We start from the raw sequence: 25,796 nt of genomic DNA, 5'->3' as shown, positions 1-25,796 counted from the left end.
AACAGGGGTAACTGACTTGCCCAGGGTCACACAGCTGGTAAGCATCTGCCAGATTTGAACTCATGAAGATGAGTTTTCTTGATTTTAGGCCCAGTGCTCTATTTCACTGTGCCACCTAGCTGCTGGCGATAAACCTCTCCAATCAAAATTAGTTTGGTTGGTCCTAGGGCAACTCATAGCTGGACCCATTCTCAAAGTCTTTTCAACTACTGTCCCCTGGAAACATTTGTACTTCAGGTCATAGTTCTCACTAGTGTTACCACCATGGTCTAACAAAGACCCTAGAGATATATGTTGGTAGAGCTTGATGAATATATATCATATTCACAAATAGATAAAGAGAAATATAGATAAACACCTCTGACATGGTTCATCACTAAGATACTGTATATTAGATCATTCATTTTTTGAATTTTTTAATTTCATGCCTCAGCAATTTTTCTAAAGGATGAAAAAATTATGACCCATATTGATGGAGAGCATACCCATGCTAGAAGTGTGATACAGTGGAAAAAACATTAACTCTGGAGTCGAAAGACCTGAGTTCAAATCCATCCTCTGGGATTTCTCCCTGTGCGACCTCAAGCAAATTGCTTAACCTCTGTGACCCTTATTTTCCTCATTTGGGAAATGAGGAGGTTGGACTAGATGCTCTCTGAGGTCCCTTCTAGACCTCATAATCCAATAAAATCACTTCTTTTGAAGTATATGTGTTGGCTTATAATAGAAAGAGCTTATAACAAGATCTGATACATGACTAATCAAACTACTTTGAAAAGCACCCAAGACAATTTTATACTGAATCCAAAGGAAAGTGTTAAATTTTCAAACATTTGTAGCATCTTTATCATAATTATTCCTAGGAAGTTGCAATATAATTGTAGTCAACTTCTTTGTTATTAAAGATTTTATTATCTGGACCCTTTGCTTTTTCCTTCTGTTACTTGTCTTTCAGTCATTTTGTAGCTCCTTGGCATGTTCAACCAACAGGAATAAAAATTAGAAGGGAGGGGAAACTCAATTGTATGATTTTGCTGCCTCTTAACATCTCTGGTACAAGGTTGCATGATGGAGGAGATTGAAACTGCTCCCTCTGATTCTTTTTAAAAAAAAAAAGTCTACTGGTTTCAATTACCCATGCTACCCCTACACAGAAAGAGATTGCCATAGCTAATTAAGAGTTAACTATACATTCAAATTGGTACCTAAAGTGGCAAAGTACTAATTCCACTTAATGTCTGGCATGTCAATGCACTATTTACTATGCTTACAAATGACACTCAAAACCTTCTTAAATTCACTATGAGCTTTCATCACATCAAATCAAACCTTCAATGTGTCATTCACTCATTAGCTTTGTCAGCTGAGTTGTCAAGATGAAAGGTTTGATGGTTTCTTTTAATTGTGATAAACTTAAAACACACTATGTATATTTAGAACAGGATTCTGAACTAAGGCCTCATAAAATCCATCAAAATTCACCTGAGTGCCTAGGGGAGTAATGTTCTCAAGATTCTGGAAAAGTGTTCTTCAGAGAAGCATATTCTATTTGGGGTTTTGGGATGTATTAGGTGCAGAGTTTGGTTTAGCAATATCTGAGAGTTGAGAACAAGAACTCCTATCCTTTTCAAGAGATGTTCTAGATCAGTAGGAGGTGGTCAGAGAAAGGGGAGTACTTGGGTTAGAGATGTTAGCCTTCCTTAGTATTAGATAAGAGGGTGAAACAGTAGATAGAACATTTAGACTTGGGATCAGAAAGACCTTGAGTACTTATCCATATCCAGCCTATCATATTCACATGACAGCCTCTGGCTATCACTTAACCTCTCAGCCTCAGTTTCCTCATCTGTAAGATAGCCTCCAGGGTTATTATGAGGGTCAAATGTGATAAATCTTAAAGTACTATGAAAATGCTATGTATATGTATATATATACATATATATGTAAAACTATAAAATAATAACTGTTATCATTGTTATATTCCTGAGATTGCAATTTGAAAATAGAACAAAGAGTAAAAAAGCATATTTCATGTACTATTGCAACTCTTAATAGCAGAGTAACATAGCCTTAGAGTCAGAAAGACCTAAATTTATCACACAGGAGCTGCCATGTCCATGAAAGGTTATTTAACCTTTCAGTGTCCCAAGAAAATTCTATGTCTCTATAACTTTGTTATTGTTCGGTTGTGTACAACTCTTAACGATTTGGGATTTTCTTGGTAGAGATGCTGTAGTGGTTTGCCACTTTTTTCTCCAGTTCATTTTACAGATGAGAAAACTAAAGCAAATAGGGTTAAGGAAGTTGCCCAGGGTCACACATCTAGTAAGTTTCTGAGGCCGGATTTTGAACTCATGAAGATGAGTCTTTCTGATTCCAACCCCAGTACTCCATCCACTGCATTACCTATTTCTACAGCTTAGCTATAGAGGAAATGCTGATCTGTATTAGGAAGGAATTTCCACATTGGAGGTGTGAGCTTCAACACTAGGACTTAATCTATACTGGTAAAATCAAGGATCTAGGCAACAACAACAAAACCCAGCATATCATGTCAGCCAATGTTATTGGCCTCCTTGGGTTCTTTTGGATCCTTAAGTAAGTTCACATGCTTAACAACTAAAGTACCAAAAATGGCTTTTTCAAATTTTATTAGTCACTCAAGCACACTCAAGCTGCTCTGACGAGAGAGTCTCCCTTCATTACAATCTCATTCTGCAGTTCATCTTTAGCCTAAGGAATTCCCGGCATCAAAAATAGAACCTTGTCTAGTCTAAAGTCCAGTGGATATAGATGGTGGATTTATGGTGGTCTATGCAGACTAGCTCTTTAGATTGGAGGATGGAAGTGCAAGAGGGCAGCCAACCATGTCAGGTCCAGCTCCCCATGAACTCTTAAGTTAAGCACTAATGACTGCCTCACATTTGACATTTAACCTCTGTTTTCCTCAGTTTCCTAATCTGTAAAATAAGAATAATAATAGCATCTATCTCTCAGGGTTGTTGCAAGGTTCAAAATGAGATGGTTGTAAAGCTTAGCACTGTGTCCAGTGCAAAGTAAGCACTGTATAATTATTTGTGTATGTATATTAATATACATATGTACATAGATATATATATACATATATCTGTACATACACACACGCACACACATACAACCCTGGGAGGTGGGTGCTATTATGACCTTCATTTTACAGATGAGGAAACTAAGGAAAACAGAGGTTAAGTGACTTGCCCAGGGTCAAATTACCAGCACTTTATCCACTATATCACCTAATTACCCCTCATACTTTTATAAAAGCATCTAGCCCTAGTGTCTTTGTCAGCGATAACCAACTCTTAACCTGGCTACAAGGTATAGCCTCCAGTATTCACATGTTTCTACTATATTAAAATGGAACTAATTAAGCCAAAGGTGTACTTTAGCAAAATTTTCTCCCTTTCACTTACTTACTTATTAGTAGTCCTATAATGACCTGTTCATCTTGTTTTAGCAGAATTATAGATCCTCAGAGGTATAAATGTATCATTAGCAGACATCCAGTCCAACATAGGTTGAAAAAGAATTCCATCTACAATATACCTGACAGCCTTTGTCCAAAGACCTCTAGGGAAGGGGAACCTATGATGTCCCAAGGCGATGCATTCCACTATGGCTAGTACAAAATCCTCCAAATCTCACAACGTTCTCCTCTGCTCGTGGTTGAAACAAGGAGATTGATGTCAAGGCTGGGATGCCTTTCACGTCCTACAAGTGATTTTTTCTTAGAGGCAGGCTGAATGCTTACATCACTAAGTAGTGAAATGCTCAGATTCCTGGGTTCCAAATTAGCTTGCTTTTTTATACAAATTTCACAGAGCAAAACAAAGTGTCCTCCATCTCAACGTGCATCCTGCATAACATCACTCCAATTTATCTAATGGCTTTCAAAGACTTTTAAATTAATTAAGGACTTTTTCCATTTGAGTTTAAAGCTTGATTGGCTGATTAATAGAGATGACTATACCTTGTTCACATCTAGTTCATTCCTCTTGTTAAATGATTGTTGTTATCTAGTTGATTCCTTACTACTTGAACTCTGTTTCTGACTGCCTACAGCTTTTCATTCATTCATTCATTTATTTCAATTTAGAAGGCCTGGATTTTGGCTATGATATTCTTAGAACTTTTCCTTTTGAATTCTAGAGCAACAAAACCAACAAAAGGATAGGGTGAAACAATTTTTAAGCTCAAGACAAATTAGAAAGTCAGCAAGAAAGGTCTATCTCATTGGGGTAGAAAGGGAACACAATCCAGTAGCAGACTATACACCCCAGCAAGTCAGTAGCAAGGCCCCCAAGCCCCCAGCCCAAGAACCTTAAGACAGTGTCCCCTCTACCCCAGGAACAGAGCCCAATTTTAACATAAAGTTAAAAGTCATGAAAGAGGCTGGAAAAATGATTTTAAAAAAATAATCTGACCATAGGAAGTTACTATGGTGACAAGGAAGATCAAAATATAAGCTCAGAAGAGGACAACAAGGTCAAAACACCTACATGTGAAGCCTCAAAGAAAAATGTGAATTGATCTCTGGCCCAAAAAGAACTCCTGGAAGATATCAAAAAGGATTTTTAAAATAAAATAAGATAGGTAGAAGAAAAATTGGGGAGAAAAATGAGAGTGATGCAAGAGAATCATGAAAAAGAGCCAACAGCTTTCTAAAGAAAGCATAAAAAATGGGAGAAAAAAAGATGTACAAAAATTCAGCAAAGAAAACAATTCCTTAAAAATTGACCAAATTGGGGAGAGAAAGGTACAAAAGCTCGCTGAAGAAAATAATTCCTTAAAAATTAGATTTGGGCAAGTGGAAGCTAATGATTCCATGAGACATCAGAAACAATAAAACAGAAACTAAATAGTATGGGAAAGATTAAACAAAGTCATTTCCTTAGTTATATCCATTGTAAAAACCTTTTTAACACACAATTAGGGGATATGTTGTCCTTGGAGAACTTTCAAGACTATGTTTTGTTCTGCAAAGTCAAATGCATTTTTTAAAAAATAAGTAAACAATAGACACATCTGGATCCTATATTCTCTATACTATTCAGTCCATTTTGTGACCATAAAGATGTGTAGGGCTACAGAATATTGAATAGGACTGTGAGGAATCAATTTGGTTATTTGAGCTTTTTGGTTGTTTGAAGTCTGGCTAATAGATTTTATAATACTTCTGTAGCTGTACCCCATAACCCCACCCTTTTAAGCTTCCTTTTATGTATTGTTTCCTCCAATAGTTTGTAAACTCTTTGAGGGCAGGAAAATCTTTTTTTTTTTATAGTTGTATCTCCAGTGTGCATTAGCTGGCACAGAGTAGGTACTTGCTAAATGTTTATTTATAATTAGGCTCTAGAATCAGGTGGAACTTGAACTAAGCCTTAAGTAATAAATATAATTTACTTAAGTAGAAGGGAAGGGTAGAAGAAAGAGCATGGGGTATGAGGACAATGAAGAGATTTGTCTGATTGGAATAGATAGTGTGTGGTAAAGTGCAAGACAGTGTGTGGTAAAGATGGCTTGAGACGGATTATTCAGGGCCATGAAAGTCAGGCATAAGAATTTGGACTTGATGTAATAGACAACCATTTTGGAATGGCTTACCTCGCTCCCTGCATCTTAATCTTTCCAACTGGGTTCACTAAACCTACACCCATAGCATTAGCCCTGCTTCAAATTCCAGGATAAATCCTAGGCAGGGAAGACAGAAAAACCCAAAGTTCAGGTGTCTCAGCATCAAGTCATGCCTGTTGGTGGCCCTACTTTGGCCTTGATCCCTTGTTTTAGCACGTGGGCTTTTGTCTAGTCTGTTATAACCAAGTCACTTTCTAACCTTGAACCACAATCTTGCACCCTGGCCAAAGTTCCTATCTGGATACCTCAGCTCATATCCTGGTTTCTATGAGAGTTGGGCCTCATTCCTTGAACCAGATCCTCTATTACTGTACTACCTCCTCTTTACATTGTATAAGTCTTGTACATACAAGACACACAAGACAACTTTGCAAGTTGTCTCCCCTATTGGAATGTGAGCTTCTTGAGGGCAAGGATGGTGTTTTTGACTTTCTTTACATTTCTATCACTTAGCATGGTGGCTGGCACATAATTGCTGTCATTGTTCAGTTGTTTCAATTGTGTCTGAATCTTCATGACCTCATTTGGGGTTTTTTGAGCAAAAATACTGGAGTGATTTGCCATTTCCTTCTCCAGCTCATTTTATAGATGAGGAAACTGAGGCAAACAAGGTAAAGTGACTTGCCCAAAGTCACACAGCTTGTAAGAGTCTGAGGCCAGATTGGAACTCAGGAAGATGAGTCTTCCTAACTCCAGATCCAGTGAACCTATCCACTGTGCCACCTACATGCCCCATAGTAAGTACTAGTAAATACTTGTTGCTACTACTGCTGATTCTTTGCCACGTTCTGGCAGATCTCTTCTGCCTGCTGTCACCACATACTACTTTGATGCACTAACCACATGTCTTGGCTTCCTGCCAGAAGACTATGATAAGACTTTGCTCTATTGCCTGCCCTACTCCTCAGAGCGATCTAGGTTTTCTAAATCCTCCTTCTCACTGAATATTTGTAAGAACATAATCTATATTCTTAAGCAAGGTGATGAACACAGTATTTGAGGCTGTGGTATGCAAGGTATGCAAAGGGACAGTTAGGTGGCACAGTGGATAGAGCGTAGGACTTCCAATCAGGAAGACTCAACTTCCTGAGTTCAAATCTAGCCTCAGACACTTACTAGCTGTGTGATGCTGGGCAAGGTACTTAACCCTGTTTGCCTCAATTCCTCATCTGTAACAAAGAAAAAGAAAAAGAAAAAAGAGCTAGAGACAGAAATGGCAAACCACTCCAGTATCTTTGCCAAGAAAACCCTAAATGGGGTCATGAGGAGTCAGACGTGACTGAAAAGATGGAAACACATTAACAAACAAACTTCAGACAGAGTAAAACGTGGTTCAGCATGCTATATGCATGAGAGAACAAGGGCTTGGCATTAATTATAGAAGAGGAAAGGTGACTGAAAGAAAGATCTTGCAAAGAATGAAATGTCAGGACATTATAGCAGATTGAGTACTACAGATGAAAGGGAGAGAAGAGTTACAGGCAATTCCAAAGCTTATATGCTGGGAGACATGGGGGATGGTGGTACTAGCATCAGAAAGAGGTTATTTGGGGAGGGCAATTGGTTTTGGGCAAAAAAAAATGTTGAATTTTGCCCTATAAAACCTGCCCTTATGAAATCTCCACATTGGTGAGAGTTCTCCTTTTCCAATTTAAAATTGCCTCAAAGGCTTCGTTTTATCAAAAACCTTTTTTTAAATCATCAGGCATTTTTTTATCGATCAGATTGTCCTGGAGCCAGGCTCCCAGGGATGGGTGCCCTATATAGATATCTAGAATCTCATACAATTTTCAAGAGATTAGAATTCTCTAGGAGGAAAACCTCTGAAACCTGGGTAGTGCTGATTGATGGCTCCATTTATCTAAGTAATGTATTAATTACCTTATTCATTTACTTTTAGCTACCAAAATAATAATTCCATGCAGACTATTTAAGGATTTTGAAACTACAACCAGATATTTTATAGATACACTTCACATTTTCACTTCTTTCTATGTAAATATATTAACATTCCAACTCTGTAGACAGACTTCCCACCATCTACCTGCCTGTGGGACCTTGAGGGGGTCCCTTAACTTCTCAGGCCCTCAGCTTTCTTCTCTGTAAAATGAGAAAGTTGGAAGAGATGTTCCAAGTTCCTTTCCAGTTCTCCCCGCCAAAATTTTGGGTTCTAAGATCAACCATTTAATACATAGCCTCAAACCAGAAATGTGAAAAAATTCTAAGCTGTGTGGAAAATGTCTCAAAGCCCATACAACTTTATTTCATAAAGAGGAATGCAGCCACTCACATCATTAGCCTACTAACAATTTTTTTAATTGCATCTGTGATTTCATTGCTTAGCAAACTCCCAGTGAGGAAACTCCTTTAGGGAGTTGCCTAGAACATTGAGAGGTTAATTGACTTTCCCAGAGTCACACAGTTGGTACTTTGATGCTATAACAGAGGCATGATTTGAACCCAGGTCTCCCTGAATACAAGATCAGCTCACTATGCACTGTGCCAGATTGCATCTCCAATTGATTTGATATTATGTATAAAATCAAGGCTACTAATTTAACAAATTTGGTTTATCCAATTTCCCCTGGAAACTCTTCCTAAATTACACTGTACACTAATATTAGAATTAGCAAGGAAGTTGTATGGAGTATATGGAGTGTTTAGAGAAGACTAGTACCTCTGCTGTGAGGGCTTGCTGAGCCTTTGTCAGGGCTGCTCAACCACCTTTTTTGTCCATCTTCACCCAGCTCTCATCTGTGGCTCCAAGAAGCTGTAACATGAGCAACAGTCACATCCCAGTAAACCATCTCAGCAGAAAGGCTAAACTAGGTTGAGGGTAATGGACAGGCCTCAAACCTGGTGTTGAGTTAAGGGGATGTCTACCCCAAGCATGTGAAGACTTCCCCTGGTGGAATGGGCAGATGAGAACAATTTGTTCTAATAGCCATGAAGGCTGCTGAAGCAGGAGCTGTGGTGAAGATGCCAAGGTCATCCACTTCATCCCAGACCGTCACAAGTCATCTTGACTTTTCTCATGCCAGTGGACTTCAATGACTCAGGAAGAAAGAGTGAGGCCAATGACTTTGTGCAACTCTGTCTCACTTAAATCCAACTCATGGGCAAGTCAAGATATCACCCCATGGTGTCATTGGTCTTCTTTGAAAATGAAGGCCAAACAACAACAAGGAATTTAAAAGATGGCCACAGAAGATGGCATACTGAAAAGTGGCAAGGAGGAAGATCATAGACACAAGTAGATTATAAACTATAAATAATTTTGTGACAAATAGCCCTCTATATCTCAATATCCCCTGAAAGCATGATTTTATTGTAGCCTAGTAAAAGAGTATATATTCATCATGATAGATCTTAGTCATTAAAATTATAGAATTGTAGAATTATAACATATAGTATATATATATAAATTATAGAATTAGTGCTAGAAGAGCCCTTCATGATTATCAAGTCAGACCTCTTTATTTTAGAGATGAGAAAACTGAGGCCAGAGAAGTGGGGTGACTTGCTGAAGCTATGTGACCACAATTAGTCAATCATAGTACAAAGACCAGAACCCAGATCTCCTGACTTCCAGGCTAATATTCTTCAAGGTTAATACACTTTAATGCCTCTCTTCCAAAGGATAAGGATAAATTCCTTTTTTTTTTTTAAATTTTGGGCTGAATAGCTGTTGATGGTTTTCTATTTGTAGTTTCTAGCACCTTTGGGTCTGTTGGGATTTCCCTCCCCTTAGCTTTTTCTCCATCGCTGTCTCCACTCTATTCACACTGAATCTCTTCTAAAGGTTTTCATGAGGAACCTTTTGTCTTCCCTTGATGAATGTCTTTCCCTTTAAGAAAGCAGGGAAGAGTGTGATAGTTTCCGAGCAAGATCTTCATCAACATTTTAAGAAAAGTTTCTGGAATTAAAGGTCTGAGTTTAGTTATCTGAACAATTTACTTAGTGGAAAACCTCATTCCCCTAGGATGCCAGATAAATGATGTGTGTAGCAATATGGTAAGGGAGCTAGGTGGCACACTGGATAGAGTGCTGGCCCTGATGTCAGGAAGATTCATCTTCCTGAGTTCAAATCTGGCCTCAGATACTTACTAGCTATGTGCCCTTGGGCAAGTCACTTTACCCTATTTGCTTCAATTTCCTCATCTATGACATGAGCTGGAAAAGGAAATGGCAAATCACTCCAGTATCTATGCCAATAAAACTCCAAATGGGTTCAAGAAAACCCCAAATGGTGTTAGAGGGTCACACAATCGAAAGAACTGAACAACTACAGCAATTATGTGCCAGGCATTCTGCTAAATGCCAGAGATATAAAGGCAAAAACACCATCTTTGCCCTCAAGTAGCTAGAGAAGGAAATGGCAAATCATTTGAGTATCTTTGCCAAGAAAACTCTAAATGGGGTCATGAAGAGTTGGACATGCCCCAAAATGACTGAACAACAATAAAATGGCAGCATGGTATAGAAAATGGTCACTGTGGGGCTTGGAGTCCAAAGACCTGACATTCCGGATCTGCCACTTTGTGATTATAGGTGAACCACTTAAACTTTCTGAGTCTCTGGTTCCTGGTCTGTAAAATGTGGTAATGATAATTATACTACCTATCTCATAGAGGTGTTGTGAAGAAAGTACTATATAAATGTGGGATGCTGATAGTATTCCTTTTTTTTTCAGTCAGTGCAACATAGAGGAAAGAGAATTGGGCTTAGGGTCAAAAGTCTTGGGTTCAATCCTGACTCTTACACTTCCACAGTAAAATCACTTAGGTGTTCTGAGAGTAAGTTTCAATATCTATAATATTGGTTCTCAAAGTGTAGTCTGGAAAACCCCAAGAGGGATTCCCTGAGACCCTTTCAGAGGATCTGTGATGTCAAAACTATTTTATAATAAGGCATGGTAATTTATAATATGATCAATATTTTAAAATACATAACTTATAGAAGCGAAAGCTCTTTGGGGTATTCTTAATTCCTGAGTGTGAAGGGGTCTTGAGACCAGAAATTGCTGATCTGTAACATGGAGATAATAATGCTGGCCCCACCTCCCACAAAAAGATTGTTGTAAGGAAAGTGCTTGGCAAATTCTCAACCAAAAAGTTAATTGAAACAATGAATAATTTTAGCAATGTAGCAGGATGTAAAGTAAATCCACATAAATCATCAGCATTTCTACACATCACAAACAAAACCCTGCAAGAAGAGGTAGGAAAAGATGCCCCATTTCTAACTGCTTCAGAAATGTGATTAATTACTTGCTCAATTGTTAGGTACATTATTAAATATACCTACATCAAATATTTGAGGACCTCCAACACATCTTTTGGAGAGCTTTTTGTAGCTTTCCAAATGAGAATTGACCTAAAGAAAAAGGCAATGGATTTGAACACCTTTATGTGAGTCTCTATCAGGGTCTCCCTAACAGACCGAACAAAGTTGCCTTTACATTTCCGTGGATATTTTCCTGGAATCACGAATAAAATTCTCAAATTGTACCTCAAATTGTCCGTGGCTATTTGAGAGTCCTTAATGATGTTCCTTCCGAGAGACCATACATGAAAACCCACAGGACACATGCTAAATCCATGATTTGCAATTGTAATAAACGAATTGGAGGGGTTTGCTTCACATTCCTAAACTGGTCTCCCTCTGTGGTGACTGTACATGCTCTGTCTGGACTCTTGTCATTTCTTCTTCCACAAATTTTCATTTTCGCCCCTAACCAATCACCTCTTTTATTTTAGATCTCAGCAGTCTTCTGCAGACTGCTCTCAGTAGAAATTTGACAGTGTCTTTGTAGAGACTTCAAAATGATAATAACTACTCTCATTTCTATAGTTGCTTTCAGGTATACAAAGCAAAACAATCCTATGAGGCAGGAAGTACAAGTATCATTATTATTCATCTCATTCTTCTCATCTTTATTAGTATTAAAAAAGAAAAATCATTCCTCTCATTTCATTTGCTAGAGTTCAAATTTTAATGGTCCTGCAACAAGTCAATATCTTGCAATTAATCTTTTAGATTTAATTATAGGTTCCGGACCATTACAGAGGTAGATATTACATAGTCATTATTCTGCTATTTTTTTATTCTTCAAGATTTTGGATTATGGCACAGATACATAAAATAATTGATTTTGTAGCTAGATCCAGTGGAAAGAATGCAGGACTTGGAGCCAGGAAGAACTGAGATCAAATCTAACATCAGACACTTACTACCTGTATTTAACTGCTGTCTGCCTCAATTTCCTCATCCGTAAAATGGGGATAATAATAGCACCTACTTCCTGGTGCGGTTGTGAAGATAAAATGATATCATATTCATAAAGTGCTTTGCAATTCTTAAATTGCACTACGGAAATGCTAGCTACAGTTATTGTTTTCATTATTACTTATGTTCATCTTCTCAGGCTCACTGAAAACATCCTCCAAACAATTATAATAGTAGATAAGATGACAAAGATAATATGCACCTCATCTTTTTCCCACATGATTCTGATTTCTTCTTCTAGGTCTCTAAACTTTAAAATCTTTTCATTCCATGTGGTAGGGAGATTATGTACATGTAGTATGATGATATCTATTAAAACTGTTCTTATGAAATGTTTGTATCATTGTAGGCAGAAGTTTTGCCTATAATAATACAATTTATTTGGTAGCTCCTTAAGGTTAGCTGGGGTTTTATATTTGTAATATGGGGATTTGTCCCCAGTTTATAAAGGACAGTGAGCTTCTGGTACATAATTTTAACCACTTCATTTCTAGGTATTCAGTGCATGGCTAAAGTTTTGCATCTTGTGGTGATATGTCAAAGTTTCTACCATGTCATTTAATAATCTGAATTGGTCATTAAGTCCAGCCTCCTTAAAGATAACCTATCTGTAATTCCTAGTAGCAATGACATGATTCTGACTTGCTATCATAAATCCTTTGGTTTCTATATTAAAATCTAAATGACTCAGCCACGACAACATTTGTTTGACACTTCTTTGTGAATATTTGTTAGCTGAGTTCAATTGTATGGTGCCTGTGGAGTTTTTGGTTTGACTCTTAGATGTTATTTATTTCATAGGCAGCATCCAGAGATAAACTGCTTTTAGTTACTTTCAATAAATCCAGTTCCACCTATATATTGTCAGCCTTTATTATTGTCCTATGAAGTAATGTCTATTTGCTCCAAAAATATTTCTATACATTTTTAAAATGTTTTATCATGTGTTCTTTGAATACCTATCAATTCCCTTTGAAGAAATATTAGTCTTTCTAGAGCTTCCTTGAGGTGATGAGCCCTACGTTTCATTAACATTGTGCAAGTTAGAAAAAATGCTCTAAATCACTATTGATTAGAGAAATGCAAATCAAAACAACTCTGAGGTACCACATCACACCTGTCAGAATGGCCAACATGACAAAACAGGAAAATGATAAATGTTGGAGAAGATGTGGGAAAATTGGAACACTAATGCATTGTTGGTGGAGTTGTGAAATGATCCAACCATTTTGGAGAGCAATTTGGAACTATGCCCAAAGGGCTATAAAAATGTGCATACCCTTTGACCCAGCAATAGCACTTCTAGGGCTATATCCCAAAGAGATCATACAAATGGGAAAAGGACCCACATGTACAAAAATATTCATGGCAGCTCTTTTCGTGGTGGCAAAGAATTGGAAATTGAGAGGACACCCATCAATTGAGGAATGACTTGAGCAAGTTGTGGTATATGAATGTGATGGAATACTATTGTGCTATAAGAAATGATGAACAGGTTGACTTCAGAAAAACCTGGAAAGACTTGTACGGTCTGATGCTGAGTGAAGGGAGCAGAACCAAGAGAACGTTGTACACAATAACAACCATGTTGTGTGATGACTAATATTGATAAACTTAACCCTTCCTGGCAATACAAAGGTCTAAGACATCTCCAGAGGCCTTGTGATGGAAAATGCTATCCACATCCAAAGAAAGAACTATGGAAGTTGAATTGCTATTTTCTTTTTCTCTTCTGTTGAGTTTTGTTTCCTCTTTCTGATGGTTCCTCCTATTGGTTTTAATTTTTACTTACAACATCACTAATGTTAAAATATGTTTAATATGAATGTAAAAAAAAGACATTGTGCAAGTTATTGTTTGGGCACTTTCTCTACCTGTTGCCATCTATTTTAATGTGCCCTAAGTATATGTTAAGACTGGAAAAGAGAGAGGATTCTGGGAAGATGGTGGAGTAAGTCAGAAAATTCCAAGCTCTCAAGATTTTCTTCCACAAAAGAGATAAAATAGCTCCTCAGGACAAACAAAATGGGGGGGGGGGTTAAAATAAATAAGAATAGGTTCACAATAAGGGTCCTCCTGGAACAATCCCAGAAGATCTGAAGGAAAATCACAGGAGAAGGTTTGGTCCGGGTGAAGAGTAAACACCTCCAGGCTAGGGGTAGGCTTTAACAACAAGCTGAAGCCCATGGGTTAGCTGGGTTGGGAGGCTGCCTCACCCCAGCCACAGGAACTTTTTCCCCTGGGACAGTGAGGGGAGTTGGATATCTGAGCCGGGGAAAATCGAGGGAACCTTTGCTGACAAGGAATAGCAAACCTAGCTGTGCTGTGGAGAGCAGCGGCGCAAGAAGGAAGCAACTCAAGCCCGGTGAGTGCAGAAGCAGTGGGGCAGGGAGCCCCGGGCTGTGGGCGCTTACGGGAAGCTGGAGGTTTGGCTCTGGCGCCAGGTTAGAGTGGAGAACTGAAGATCTGAGGCCAAAAGCACCATCCCCCATGCCCCAGGACTAGAGGTGATTACAAAAATCACCGCCAGTGAGGGGGAGAAGAAGGGGGAAAGAGAACAAAGTAAAAAGTGCGCAACAGACAGCAAAAGAAAATATACAAGCAAGGAAATATGGACAGCTCTCAACACAACGTGTAATATTTATCATACAGGCTTTCTTGAAATGAGAATTTATTGCTATATATTTTGAATCCTCTCTTATGTTCTGCTGTGCATATGACATGCTCCCCCCCTTTTCTTAATTAGTATTTAAGTTTCGATATTTAATTTTATGATTTTTTTTCTTTTCTCTATTCTGCATTTGAGTTCTGGTGTTTGAGTCTAAAATTTAAAAAAAAAAGGAGGGGGGGAAGGTGGCACCTACACCTGAAGTCATTTTAATGGCATAGGTTAGCAGGGCTAGATGAGAGCAAGACTTTGTGTGAATGGAGCAGAGATTATAGTCTTAGGGGCATACTAAAAAGAAAGAGATCCTAAAAAATATTTGATAACTGCCATTCATATAGGGCTTCAAGAGTTGGAAAGTGACTTACATACATTATTCTATTTAGGGTTTATAGCTATATAATATGTTATCAGCACCTTAGTATTGAAGCTGAAGTTGTCACTTTCCCATGGTGAGCAGAACTCACATTGCCAGTGTTGCATGTGGAATATGAATCTCAGTCTGGAATATGAATCTTAGTCTTTTTTACTCTGTCCAGCAGTTTATCTACTATAGGATGGGGGGAAGGTATCAAAGATAAAGTTGACTAACTTCACAATTTTATTGAGGGTGGGCCCTGGGTGGACCTTTGCCCCAGACTGCAACAATTTGGTTGTTCTCATAGAAAAAAGAGTGGGAAAGAACCTATATGTTCTAAAATATTTATAGCAGTACACTTTGCAGTGGCAAAGAACTGGAAATTGCAGGGATGCCTGTCAATTGGGGAATGGCTGAATAAGTTGCAGTATATGATTATGATGGAATACAACTGTGCTATAAGAAAGGATGAGCTCGATGGTCTTAGAAAAACATGGATAGACTTGCACAAAATAATGAAGAGGGAAATGAGCAGAACCAAAAGAATATTGTTTATAGTAACAGCAATATTATTTAAGATCAACTTTGAGCAAATAAGTCATTTTTACTATCATAAATGACCAAATTAACTACAAAGGACATATGAAAGAAGACATTATCTGCATCCAGAGAAAGAATTGATAAATAGAAGTATGTAAAGAATGATTTTCACACACACACACATGCACGCATGCACATATTTGTGTCTAATGATAAACATTTCAAGGGAGGAAGAAAAAAAAGAAATTTACATGATTAATTTATTATATATTTAAAAGAAATAGCAAGTTTTACATGACATATTTGCAGTTTCATATGCAAACATCTTTTTTATTGTACTATGTTATGGAAATGTCTGTTTTAGTCCATAAATTAAAAATAAATTTTTAAAATTTTTAAAAGATTAGAACTATATAGGTATTAATTCTTCTAAATGTGTTCTTTCCATTACATTTTGATTTCAGGATTATAGTCAGTTTGTTTGTTTTGGTTAGGCAATGGGGTTAAGTGACTTACCCAGGGTCACATAGTAAGTGTTATATGTCTGAGGCTGGATTTGAACTAAGGTCCTCCTGACTCCAGGGCCAGGGCTCTATCCATCGCACCATCTAGCTGCCCCTAGTCAATTTCTTAACATACATAGCTGCAGCTTTCTCCTGTATACACCTTATACCTTCCCCCCACCCCCACTTCCGCACCCCCCACCCATGCTCCTTTTCATTCAGTGACAACAGTCTCCTTGCTATTCAATGAACAAAATACTCTTATCTCTCAATTCTGGGCATTTTCTCTAGTTGTCCCTCATGCCTGGAACGCTCTCCCTTCTCATCTCTACCTCCTAACTTTCCTAGATTCCTTTAAGTCTCAACTAGAATCCCAATTTCTACAGGAAGCTTTTGCCAATGCCTCTTAATTCTAGTGCTTTCACTCCTTTAATTATTTCCAATTGATCTTGTTCACAGCTTTTTTTTTTTTTTTGCTTGTTGTCTCCCTCATTAGATCATGAGCTCCTTGGGGGCTGATAGTGTTTTTGCCTTTCTTTGTATCCTTATCACAGTGCCTGGTGCACAGTAGGCACTTAATAAATGATTATCAACTTACTATCTAGCCTGTTATTCTTTGTATCTATGCTGGAAAAGATCAAACTATTTATAAATTTTGCCTTTACCCATTCATTCAAATTGTCTAGATTTGAGCTCAGAACTTTAGACGTTATTTTTCTTTGGTACACATTAATACGTTATGTTTTCAGTGCAAAGGACATTTTGATATCATTGAAGAAAGATTAAACATGATAAAATAGCTGTTTAAAGTGTTTTTTTAATGGAACCATATAGCAACATCTTCTTCATACATTAAATGACTAATATGTTGTTAGATATGTTTCCCTTTTTGTCTGGAAAGACATATTCAGGAGTGATAATAATGAGCTTAAGACTAAGTTGAACCTTGGTGTAAACTGTATCCTGAGAAAATGCTATATTTTATATCAATTGTTGTTGACTTTATTACATAGATGGCATGTTTTAAATAGAGTACAGTTTCCTATGTACACATCAAATACTCAAGCATTCTCACTATTCTTGGATCTCTTTTATATATTTACATGACCAATCTATGAGTGCAGAATAGTGTCAAAGGCTTTGCAAGAATCAATAAAAACAGAGTGAATGTTATGGCACTTTAGGACAGCTTGTTCCATAATTACTGAATTGGTAATAAGTTGCTTTTTATAATACCCCTGGAAATTTTGGAATACCCCTTTTGCTCCTTGGCCAATGTAATACTGTCTTTTAAGTATTCATAGATTTATTTTGAGTAGTGTGAGCCATGAATGCTGTATGTAAAGAATACAAACTCATGCGGATAGAGCACTGGCCTGGAATTCAGGAGGACCTGGGTTCAAATCCAGCCTCAGATAACTCAGATAACACTTACTAGCTATGTGACTCTGGGCAAGTCACTTAACCCCATTGCCTAACCAAACAAAAACAAAAACAGAAACAGAATATAAGCTCATAATTGGCTTAATTTGGAAGAGTTCTTGGTGTTCTCATCTTTTGTCAATAACTGTCTTCTGTTAAGAGTGATAGGATCAGGCTTGCATCAGAGAAGATGATAACTGGCATTGTGGATAATTCATGCTACACTGTGAAGGATTTGAGTCAATAATTATGGATCTTATCCAGGGCCACCTTAAAGTTTTGTGAAGAAGCTAGATTTTCAACTACCAGATGGCATAGTGTGGATAGAGTGCTAGGACTGGAGTCAGGAAGACTCATCTTCTTGAGTTCAAATATAGCTTCAGACATTGCAGTAGCTGTGTGACCTTGGGCAAGTCACTTCACCCTGTTTGCCTCAGTTTCCTCATCTGCCAAATGAGCTGGAGAAGAAAATGGCAAACCATTCTAGTATCTTTGCCAAGAAAACCCCAAATGGGGTCACAAAGAGTGGGACGTGACTGAAGACAACTGAACAACAAAAAACCTTTGATATAACCATTCTGTTGTTCATTAAATTAACAATAAAGAAAGCTGTTTTATGTTTGATCCAATTTATGCTTTTGTTTTATTGAAGTTCTTTTAACTATATAGACTAGACAGTTTTTACATTCTCCTTTTTTTGGAAGGAAGGGTCTTTCTCTTGATCTCTTTCTTTCTCAAACCTCTATCTATGGTATAGTTTTTTAAAAAAATAAAAATTTTATTAATATCTTTTGTTTTTACATTGCCTAAATTTCCTCCTGAATTCCTTTCCTTTTCCCTTCTGAAAGAATCATCTTATAAAGCAAAGAATATTTTAAAAGAAAAAAGAACAAGGAAGAAGAGAGAAAACAATCAACAAAATCAATCAATGCATTGAAAAAAATCTAAAAATATCATAACAAAAACTAGCATTTACATAATGCTTTATGATTTATAAAGCACTTTATGCATGTACATAAATTCAATATTCCACATCTGTGGACCTCCCACCTCTGCAAAGTAGTTGGGGAGGGGGTGTTTTCATTTCTCTTTTTTGGGGCCATGCTTGTTCTTTGTAATTTTTCAACATTCACTTTTGATTGTTTTGTGGTGGTTAGTGTTTCCATTTATATTGTTATAGTCATTGTGCATATTGTTTGGTTGGCTTTGCTTACTTTCACTCTGCATCAGGTTCCGTAAGTCTTCCCATGCTTCTCTTTATTCGTCATATTCATTGTTTCTTAGAAAACTGCAATATATTCAGTTCCATTCAGGTAATACAGTTTGTTTAGCCATTCTGCGATCTTTGGGCAGCTACTCTGTCTTGAGTCTTTTGTTCCAGTGTTATACTATGGTTTTTTATTGATGTTGAATTATTTATTTGTAATAATAATAGCTAACATTTATTTGGCACTAAGCTATGAGCTAGACACTATGTTAAATGCTTTATAATTATTATCTCATTTGATCCTTACAACAACTCTGGGAGATAAGTTCTATTATTATCCTTATTTTACAGATTAGGAAACTGAGGCAAGGGACTTGCCCAGGGTCACACAGTAAGTATCTGAGGCTGAATTATTATTAAGAATATTATTATATTCTTTGTGCTACTTCACCTCCTTGTTTTCCCTTAACCTATTTGGCTTTCACTTTCAATGTTTGATGAAGGATATCAAGAATTTCTAATATACTTTTGTTTTATAGATTTCGTTACTCGTGTTTTTTTAACATTGAATTTTATCAGCAATATAGTATTTCAGATTTCTACTGCGTCTACTGACTAGAGTTCCTATAATCTTCCAAAATCTAGATTTAATAGATTATCCCCTGTTAGTATCTGATACCCATCCTTAGGAATATTCCTAGATAGTTCCACCATACTGTTGAGCAAAGGTCATAAAACGTTTTTACATGTGGTGGGAGAATGCATTCATCCATGATGATTATAACAGATGCCAGTTTTTTTAAATTAGTCTGTTTTGGTATAACTGGTCTATCTGACAGAGTTAGATGATCAAATTAAAAATGGATTTTTCAAAATTCTATTCTAAGCAAATATATCTCTCCTTAAAATCATTCAACATATTGCCCTTATTTTTGCCATTCATTTTGTTATTGGCTCAAACATCTGGAATGACTGTTCATTATATATTCACAATGCCTTTTAGATTCTTTAGTTTTTCTCTCTTCAGATTTAAGTAACTCCTCAGGTTTTACTTTTATTTCACCTGATTTACATTTAGAAATGAAATTATGCCTTATAATTCCCCTGCATTGAGCTGCAGTTCATTTCTCTGTAATTTGGAGCTGAGGATATAGTTGACATAAAGCAGTATGAAGCCCTTGTCTATGATTGGTATTAAGTTTCTAATTTTATTATTACTCAGTACTGACACATAATAAAGGCATTCATATTTCCTGCATACCCGTGGTTTGCCCACTTTAGTAGTCAGGGGTGTATTCACCAAAGTATTTCTGCTGGATATTAGTGGATATTAGTATCTCTGATTTGTTTTGATGTTATCTTGCATTCTTGTGACACCAAAATGCAAAAGAGCAGCACTCACCCCCTCTCCACATTCCTCCATGTATGCTATCCGGTTTCAAAACAGTTATATTACATTGTTCAGGATGTTAACCCAATCAATGGTATCACTAGAGTCCAAATAGCCAACATTTAACAGTTCTTGCTAAGCCTTCATAAATAGTGTAATGGTCTCAGGGCACACAGAGTCCCTACTGCACACCATCCTGGCTGGCATTCCCTTATTGTGCCTCATTTCATGATATCGTATATACGTATATGTATATATATATATGTATATATATAATTCATATAAGTATATGTAACATAAATATATATAATTCTTTATATTCATATGGTCCAATCTGACTGCTTTTTCCATATTTGTTCACTTTAGTTCCATTTCTATGCCCATCGTAAGCACATCCTAGACTACAACATTAATTATCAAGTACAGTGGCTTTATTGCCCATGACACTGAAAACAGCTTGTTACAAAAATCTTTGCAGATCTTTTCCATTTTTCTTCTAATTTTTTTTGTCCTCCCTTCATTTTTTTCCTAAAATACCCTTATAATGACTTTGCTTAACTGGAATTCTTGACAAGCTTTCTTTAAGACGGTTTTACTTTCTACTGCTTCTCTGTGTTTCATGAGGCAATACAGCTCATGATCATCCATCATCCTTCCTTGTAATACTTTACAAATGAGTTTATATATTGAACCGGTGCTGCACTTGCTTTTCTGTATCTTTCTCTGCCTGGCATATAAGTTAAGAGTTTTGCCGACTAAGGAGCTTTTGAGGCCCTTTTGGCCCTTGTTAAGGCACTTGATTTATATTGCTTGAACTTCTATATAAAATTATTATAATCTGTGTTGATATCATTTCTGTTTCTTATTACCCATTTCTTCATTATTGATTACTTTCTTGAATAGTTGATGATTGAGTTGTTTAAACGTATGCCAAATGTTTATCTCATAACTTTTGTATAGGTTTTTACTCATTCAGGTCTTTGCTTTAGCAAGTTAGTGGTATAACTGTACACAAAAAGCTGATTCAGGGATAACTTCCACATCAAAAAGGAGTCTTTTTTGCCTATTAAAATATCATCAGTTTCATTTTGTGTGATTTTATTTGCTGCTTGCCTTACCTATCCCTAACACACTGTTCTTAAAGAAAATAATCATGATGTAAATGTGGGAAACTTCTCTGTGTATTATAAAGGCTTTGACCTCTCCCATTTCTTTTTCCTGCCCTATGCTTTCCGACAAATTTCTCACTTGCTTGGACCTTTGCACTGAGGTCACCAGCTATCAAACTATATGTTGAAGGAGCAGCTAGGTGGCACAGTGGATAGAGAGCTGAACTTCAAGTCAGGAAGACCCGAGTTCAAACCCAGTCTTAGATACTTCCTTGCTATGTGACCCTGGGCAAATCACTTTTTGCTTTAGTTTCCTCAACTGTAAAATTAGGATAATAATGGCATCTATTTCCCAGGGTTGCTCTGAGGATCAAATTGTACATAGTACAATTGGCATATACTAATATAAATGCTAGCTATTATCATTATTATTATTAAGAACTATTGATTCAAAACCTAAGGCTCTTTCCACTACACCCTTTCACACAACTCAATGTTCAAAGGATTAGAGCAAGAGTTTTTTACCTTATTTGTGTCATGGATCCCTTAGACAGTCTGATGAAATCTATGGACCCCTTCTCAGAATAATATTTTTTATTAATTTATTTTGATTTATCAATAATCACTTCCATATGCTTTTGAGTTTTAAATTTTTCTCCCCCTTCCTCCCCACCACCCTCCCCAAGATGGCACACAATCTGATATAGGTTATACATTTGCAATCATATTAAACATATTTTCACATTAGTGATATTGTAAGTAAAAATTAAAACCAATAGGAGGAACCATCAGAAAGAGGAAACAAAACTCAACAGAAGAGAAAAAGAAAATAGCAATTCAACTTCCATAGTTCTTTCTTTGGATGTGGATAGCATTTTCCATCACAAGGCCTCTGGAGATGTCTTAGACCTTTGTATTGCCAGGAAGGGTTAAGTTTATCAATATTAGTCATCACACAACGTGGCTGTTATTGTGTACAACATTCTCTTGGTTCTGCTCCCTTCACTCAGCATCAGACCATACAAGTCTGTCCAGGTTTTTCTGAAGTCAGCCTGTTCATCATTTCTTATAGCACAATAGTATTCCATCACATACATATACCACAACTTGCTCAGTCATTCCCCAATTGATGGGTATCTCCTCAATTTCCAATTCTTTGCCACCACAAAAAGAGCTGCCATGAATATTTTTGTACATGTGGGTCCTTTTCCCATTTGTATGATCTCTTTGGGATATAGCCCTAGAAGTGCTATTGCTGGGTCAAAGGGTATGCACATTTTTATAGCCCTTTGGGCATAGTTCCAAATTGCTCTCCAAAATGGTTGGATCATTTCACAACTCTACCGATAATGCGTTAGTGTTTCAATTTTTCCCACATCTTCTCCAACATTTATCATTTTCCTGTTTTGTCATGTTGGCCAATCTGATAGGTGTGATGTGGTACCTCAGAGTTGTTTTGATTTGCATTTCTTTAATCAGTAGTGATTTAGAGCATTTTCTCATATGACTATAGATGGCTTTAATTTCTTCATCTGAGAACTTTCATATCCTTTGACCATTTATCAATTGGGGAATGGCTTGTACAGAATAATATCTTAAATGCATAAAATGAAATACATAGAATTACTTTGAAATGCAGTTATCAAAATCTCTTTGATAGGGGGATGTTTCGAGGCTGTAGCAGGGAGGGTATTCAGGCATTAGGGCTTTGCTCCTGGCCTACATAATATATTTTAGTTTGTACTGAATGTTACTACTCTAAGCCAATAATTTCTTGATAATTCTACCTTCTCTGAGGTAAAAAAAAAATACAGATGAATGCTGTTGCATATTGATTTGGGAAATAATTTTCTTAACTATAAATTTAGCAGTACAAGTAATTAATTCAATGATTAAAATACCAAATTAATACATTTACCAACCAGCCAGGACATAACATTAAATGTTGTTGTAAGACATTAAATCCTTATGGTCGAGATAGGAGGAGAACACTAGCAGTTTAAAAATAACTGTCTTTGAAATGCCAAATGCAGCCCTCTTTTCCACTCTGAAATTGCTGTTCATTTATTCTTTCATGTTCCTCACAAGCTGAATGATAAATAGTCTTAATAGGATTCAGAGACTGCAAGCATATAGGCAATATAATGACGGACTTTCCATTAGTGACATTAGCATGGTGTTTTCTTGGAATTTCTAGAGGAAACCACAATTAGATTGAACTATTATTGGGCATTTTAATAAATCACACAGCATTCTGCTTAATTACCTTCAGTTCTCTCCTCTTCCCTTATTAGTGAAGGAGGAGAGGAGGGGAGAAATTGCAGCGGTCCGATAACATTTGCTGCAGAATCAAAAACTATCGATACCTTGCAGATAGTGGATGCTCAATAAATGTTTAAATTAAATCATCACTTTCCTCTTAATTACTAAAATGCCTAGGACTCCCATCCTTACCCAAAAAATATAGTCTACCCCACTGTATCATTATAATTTAACACTACTATCCATATTTGGAAACATGGGATGTTGTTCTTGTAATAAAACTAAAGAGAAATGGATATCTGCACTATCATTTTTATGTAACCCCAGAGAACTGAAGAAATCATTAGAATAATTTTTAAAGTATCACCTCTGCCTCTTGAAATCCCTTGCTTCCTTTAAAAGTGGTCATCTCTTGTGCCATCTCCTATAGAAAGCCTTTCCTGATCCTAAAGTTCTTGGGGACCTCCGCTTTCTCACTTGATATCATATATGTTTATCTGTATATGTTGTATCTGCACAATTTTGTTTCAGTTGTTTCAGTCGTGTCTGACTCTTCATGACCCCATTTGGGGCTTTCTTGGCAGAGATGCTGTAGTGATTTACCATTTCCTTCTCCAGCTTATTTTACTAAAGAGAAACTGAGGCAAACCAGGTTAAATGACTTACCCAGGGTCACACAGCTAGTAAGTGTCTGAGGCCATGTTTGAACTCAGGAAGATGAATCTTCTTGACTTCAGGCCTGGTACTCTATCCACTGTACCACCTAGCTGCTCCATCAGTACAATAGAATGTAAGATATTTGAGGACAGGGAATGTTTTTGTTTCATCTTTGTATTCGCTATGCTTAATACAATGTCTTGCATGTAGTAGGTTTAATAAATGCTTTTTGGATTAGTTTGCAAACTACCAAGGCTACCAATAAGCATTTTGAAGGGGGTAAGGAACAAGAATTTATTAAATGCCTTCTATGAGCTAGGCACTGTGTTAAGTACTTTGCAAATATTATCTGATTTGGGGCAGTTAAGCGGTCCAATGTATATAGTACTGGGCCTGAAGTCAAGAAGATTCGAGTTCAAATTTGGCCTCAGACACTTACTACCTGTTTAGAAGTCACTGCCTCAGTTTCCTTAGCCACAAAATGGGACTCCTAATGGCATCTACCTCCCAGGGTTGTTGTGTGGATGAAAAGAGATTGATTTTTGAGATAATATTTTGAAAGTAAAGTAGATTTATTACAAGATTTGTTAGATTATTTTTAGATTTATTACAATCTAAGAGCAAAAATGAACCTCCAATGAATCTTCCAAGTACAATAGCAAGGTATTAGTGCTGCTGTCCTCCCTTCCCAGAGGGGATGGCCCCTGTCCTCATCATGAACAGATTCCCAACAGCAACAGGAAAAGGTCTCAGTAGCATGGGTAGAATTGGAAAACTTCAGTATCTTCTGTCCTGCTTCTCCTGAAGCCTTGGCTACATTGGTTGAGTCTCTGCGACTGAGGGCCTTTTCAACTTCTGTCCCACCTGCCTCCATCCTTGCCACAGGAGGAGGAAGCCGGGCATGATCCAAAGAATGTTGATCCTGGAGTCTGAGGACCTCAGTTTCAAATCTTGCCTCTGATATCTACTACCTTTTTGCAAACTTAACAAATCAGATTACCCTTCACGTTGGGCCTTGTTTTCCTTATCTTTAAAATGAGAGGGTTGTATTAGATGGTTTCTAATGTCCCTTCTTACTGCTTCGATGAGCTACCGTAGATGTCAACACTTCTACTCGACACCCTACCTTCCATACCTCTCTATCCACCCCCATACTCCTGCCTCCTTGCTTCCTAGCCACCAGCCCCTCCTTAGAACACTAATGGAAAATGATTCCATGATCTCTTTTAATCAATGCCTCTAGCCTGGGCTCAGTAATAATTGAAAAAAAATATTTCTCTATTCCTCTTCTGCATTATGCATGTCCATTATTTACAGATAAGGAGATTAAGGCCCAGAGAGATGCCATTACTAGTATGAGGTCACACATTGGGGAAGTATCAGATTGAGAATGCAAATCCAGGTCATCTGAGTCTAAATCCAGGACCCTTTCAACTATACTACCAGCTTGTATTGCATAGGGTAGGCTGGAATCACCAGTGGGTCCAAGGCATAGAGCTGACAAGAGAGAGAAAGGGGGAAAGGAAGGTGGAACGATGTAGTAGAAAATCTCTAACTGAAGTCAATGAGCCTCAGTTCAAATTTTGCCTCAGATATTTACTACCTCTGAGACTTTGAGCTAAGCCTTGCCCAACCTCAGTGTGCTCATCTGCAAAATAAGGAGGTTGGACCAGATGGTCTCTGAGGTCTCTTCCAGCTCTAAATTAATGATTGATCCTATAAAGA

The 25,796-nt window shown here is 37.2% G+C and overlaps 1 pseudogene; it reads left to right on the top strand.

Annotated features, from left to right (window-relative positions):
- The window catches only part of LOC114035677, a 103,159-nt pseudogene extending 78,183 nt beyond the window's left edge, over positions 1-24,976 (top strand).
- Positions 24,977-25,796: the final 820 nt, after the last annotated feature.

The sequence above is a fragment of the Vombatus ursinus genome, unplaced genomic scaffold (genome assembly GCF_900497805.2).
Source record: "Vombatus ursinus unplaced genomic scaffold, bare-nosed wombat genome assembly UNPS02009205.1, whole genome shotgun sequence".
In the NCBI taxonomy this organism is placed as follows: domain Eukaryota; kingdom Metazoa; phylum Chordata; class Mammalia; order Diprotodontia; family Vombatidae; genus Vombatus; species Vombatus ursinus.
This window is presented reverse-complemented; position numbering and strand designations above follow the sequence as displayed.